Source organism: Sinocyclocheilus anshuiensis, unplaced genomic scaffold, assembly GCF_001515605.1.
Source record: "Sinocyclocheilus anshuiensis isolate Anshui unplaced genomic scaffold, SAMN03320099.WGS_v1.1 scaffold1162, whole genome shotgun sequence".
NCBI classification, from domain to species: Eukaryota; Metazoa; Chordata; class Actinopteri; order Cypriniformes; family Cyprinidae; genus Sinocyclocheilus; species Sinocyclocheilus anshuiensis.
The window spans coordinates 959,816-964,890 of record NW_015540875.1 but is presented as its reverse complement, the minus strand read 5'-3'; positions in this window follow the sequence as shown (position 1 = coordinate 964,890).

The window sequence follows — 5,075 nt, the reverse complement described above, 5'->3', positions numbered from 1 at the left end:
CTACCCAGAAGGTTGGGTTAAACATTTAACCCAACCGCTGGGTCAAAACAACCCAATTGCTGGGTTTGGCCCTATTTTACCCAGCACTGGGTTGTATTTAACCCAGCATTTTTTAGAGTGTATTATTATCCTTTTTGGACTTTGTCAGGCATGGCTAGTATAAGCTCTTTTTATATAATGTATCAAGTTTATTAGTACAGGATATACTGTATCAAGTCCCTCCATTTCACCATCTGCTCCTATCTGCGTATGCTCAGAAATTTGAACACTGGCCAAACACAGAAGCACATAACAGTGCAGAGATTAATATACAATATAAAGGCTGGTCTCTCATGCATAATTTAGCATACGCATGTGTTTCACAGCCATAAACTGAGAGCAGTACTAAAAAGCGTTTTTATATGACTATGATATTACACCAAGGCCCTCCTCGAGTGAACCACATGTGCTATTTCCCGCTGTTTTAATGCTGAGTTTCTTTTATCTCAGAAAGTCGAAATACTTGAACGAGTTTATGATGTAATGTGAACATAGCAGAACCAAGGAGACGTGCATAGTTGCAGAAAACGCCTGGGTTTTGGTTTAGTTTTCATACTTTCTGAAGGTAATGACTGAAAAGTATTTTGACCAATAGTGTGCAGGCATCGTACAGAATCGACCAATCGTGGAATGCCGAGAAGGCGGGATCTACAGTGGACGTCAAAGCGATTTAAATACGCGTAAATAGGGAGCACTTCAGTAGGAAAATAAAGCCATTTTTTTTTTAAGCTTTTTTACTTTTAAAAAGAACCAAAGGCTATTATTAATGGTTATTCGGTCACTTTACTGTTCATATGTCCACCTTATTCTTCCCGTAAAAATGGGCGTGGCCATTTGTAAATTTTATGGGTCAGGCTTCCGGTCTCATTTGCTTCCAGCTATTTTTAGCTGTACAAAACTAAAACTTGGTGTGCCTTACCATATTATTTTAGTGTATTATCTTAATTATGAGCACACTGGTTTGTAATGCAAACAGATTTACTGTTTACTGCACGTTGTTATTATATTGCGGCTAATGAACCGGAAGGCTCGCCCATAGGCTTACTTCCGTGTTTAGGAATAAGGTGAATAAATGTAATTCTGCAGTTACATTCATGTGTTTATCGTGTGTTATTCAGCTGGATTACTTACACTGGAGATCAATGCAAAGATGTAAATGTAAGTACTGCCATTTTCAGGCATAGGCTACCATTGGTCACAAACTATTATGTATTAAATGTACGTGCTGTTTCAAGTCCACCCTCTCAATCATGCATAATCAGTCAATGCAAAGGGCATATTTTCAAATCAAGATTCATTGTTTGTGTGCCGTGTATGAATGAACTTCACTGACACTGAATAATTCACTCAAAAAGCAAAATGCTGCAGTCATTTACTCACTACAAACCTCTATGACTTCTTCTGTTTATTCATGGAGCACAAAAGGTGATGGTTTTCAGAAATACAGCACACTAAGTTGTTAAGGGGACAAAAACACAACAAAATGATCAACAAAACAATCAAAGGCAAACACCTAGACAAGTCAGGTGCGAAAACAAAGGGGAAAAATTTTATTTTTATTTTTATTTTAAAAAAAGGACACATTCTTAGATATGCTGTACATGCATTTTTCTTCATTGGGGGCCATTCAAAAATAGCTGAGTATTATTTAAATGTTATTTTAGTTTGATTAATAATAGTTTTAATGATTTTTATTTATATATTTTCTGTTTTCCTTTCAATTTTATAGTTTTAGTAATTTTTGTTAGTTTTTTAAAATGTCTATATAGTTTTTATTAATTAAATTAAATTAAATTAAAATGTTTAGTTATTTTTCATCTTACTACATCAAATTAAACTAAATAAAAATGTGTTTAATTTAGTTTCCTTGGCAATTAGCTGATATAAAATTTATAAAATGTATTTTATTTAAAAATGAAAATGATTTTTAGGATTTTAGTATAGTATATTTAGTATATGTACAGTATATATTATTCGATCTAGACATTTCATGTGCTTTTTAACTGATCTCTGACAGGTTTCATTATATGGAAAAGAGCAACTGGGACATGGGGCTGCTTTTGTGTTGCACTGAAGAAAGAAAGTCCTCCAGATTCAGACAACGTGAGGATTAACTTATTCTTCTTTATGCACCAAGAGCTTGTAACACTCCAAAGAGAAAGGAGAAATTGAAATCGCATCATATGACCCCTTTAAGATGTTCCATATGCTCGCAGTGGGATGCAGTGCAGGTGATTGTGAAGTAACACAGAGGGGCAGAATGGTCTAATATTAGTGAGTCACAGTGCTGCTTTGTTCTTGCTGACTACATCACTTCAGTAGGCAAACGCGTGCAGCACCGCTTCTGCACAAATAACTCAAAGGAAAGTAAAAAAACAAAACACAACACGGCTAATATATTCCTCCTCTCTCTCTCTCTCTCTCTCTCTCTCTCTCGTCCAGCTGTCTATCGGTTCATGGCCTCTTTCATTCCAGTACAAGAGAGCAAAAAAAAAAAAAAAGAATTGTCTATTCATTTGTCTCGACCAAGATGCATTATAGTAGCTGTTCAGAATGTGCAGAAGATAAGAAAAACAAGACGAGATGTTTGCAGGCGTGCTCCGGTGGGACAGGAGAGATTGAATTTGCAAGTATAGGTCGAGTTCTATTGAATATATAAACAGAAGTGAAGCAGTAGCTGCTTGATTCTTCAATTACTGCAACTTTTCTGTCCCTGGGACAACTATGGAAACAGTCTATAATTTTAAATAATGTAATAGCTTTAAACTTTTAATTACTTTTTTCTCATTTCTAAGAGTGTTGAAAGGTTAACTTTTGGGTTTGTGCCCTGACTAGACTTTATAACTTCCCCTTAATAGTGAGTTCATTAAAAAGTGTTCAAATCATTTTTTGTTTGTTTATGTGAACAATTTGTATTTATATTTTTATTACAACAGAATTGCTATCCCCAATACTGCTGCCATTAGCATCACAGCAAGCATTTGAAACATAAAAGAAATGTATGTATCTATTTATTTATTTAAAGTGTGAGCCTGGCACATATTAGATTACAAATGTAATATTTTTTTTTTCATTTGTACATAATGTAAAATAATTTCAAAATAATTTTTATATTATAATCTGAGAGTTAGTCTATTTCAATAATTTTATTTTTACAATAAATATTTTTTTATTTACATAAATTATACATAAATTATTATTTAAATTATTTACATTTTTTACATAAAATAATTTGTATATTTTAATCTAAAAGTACATTCATTTCATACAAAATATTTATTTATTTACTTAAATGAGTGAGAGTTTGGCACATATTAGATTATTAAATCTATATAATAGGAAATAATTTTAAAATAATTATTTTGTAATTAGAAATATAATACAATTATTTACATTTTTATAGACAATTATAATTATTTATATCATAATCTGAGAGGAAATATGAGAGGAAATAATTTTCTTAAAATTGAGTTATTTTAAGTGAGAGCCTGGCACATATTAGATATATTAGATAGACAAATAATAATACATTTTATTTATTTATTTAAACTTATTACACTATTTTAATACAATTAAAATAAAATAATTTTTCAATAATAATCTGAGAGTAAATCCATTTCATCAAAAAGGGCACTGGTTAAAACATCTACTATAATATAACAAAATATTTGCAATTTTTATGTTGCTTGCCAGATCAAAATATCAAAATACCCACATACCCAATGTCCATACATTGACAAACATGCATTTTGACGGCAGAATAGTGCAGTTTCAGCATCTACCAGCAGGGGCCAACTAACCTTGACCTCTTGGTTTAGAGTCCATATAAACTGTACATTCAGAATCACTTGACTAGAATGCAGGTCAACCAAAATCTGGGCATGCAAACACAGTGCATGTGATTTTGACTCATACAGTGCGAAATTAAACAAAGGAGTAACACGCATGCACCTCTATACCGCCAGGGGAGCTGTCCTAATTACAGTCTCTGTCTGTGCTTTTGTATTGACTCCATCCTGCGTGATCATTTGTAAACTGCTCCCCGTACCGGCTTACGCAATCCTCATCTGACTACTCGGAGGTTTAGAGAGCATCTGCACACATCTTCAAAGCAGCAGTTTAACGGCAGCAGCGCAGCACATTAAGCAATAATCTCCTGCGCCTCCGAGGAACTCGTGCAAGGTGATCCGGGCCGTCTTCTGATCGCTCCTTCACTGTGACAAACATGATGAGTCAGGTGCCGATGGCCACTCCAGGATTTGCATTAATGCCAAGACGTGTGTTTGCTGCAGGGTTGGGCGAAATTCACAATTTAAGAATTGATTACCTTTTGATTCGTGAGCCTGGAAATGAATCGAATCGGTCACGTCCCACAGGATGTCGAATTGGAATTTGAATGGAAAAGGAAGGAAGAGGATGTTATTAAATTGCATTGCAATGAAATTCAAGTCACGCAACTCTGGAATTTCATTTGTCCAACACAAAGCATAAATAATATTTCCTTTACTTTTTACATTTATTGTGCAGTAAATTAGAGCATTGTTCTTTCACAATGAACCATAAAAGGGGCTTTATAAAAATGATTAAGAATAAGGAAATTAAATATAAAATATAAGAAATTAATTAAATGAATAAAAATATTTATAAACACACACTGGAATAACTATTATCTTGAAAGAAATCACGCATATTAGATTTAAAAGATTATTTATTTAAATATACAATTTATAATTAATTTTTTATGTAAAGTGAGAGGCTGCACATATTAGATTACAAATGTAATAAAATTTTTATATAACATAATTTTAAAATGATTTTTTTTGTATCATAATTTAATTTATGCATTTAGCAGATGCTTTTATCCAAAGCGACGTACAGTGCATTCAGGCTATACATTTTTTTTTACCAGTATGTAAGATTTTTATGACCGAAAACTCTAAAATATTATTTGTTCATATCAGATTAAAAAATGGACAAAAAAAAATTGTTACAAATTATATTATATTATATTATATTATATTATATTATATTATTAA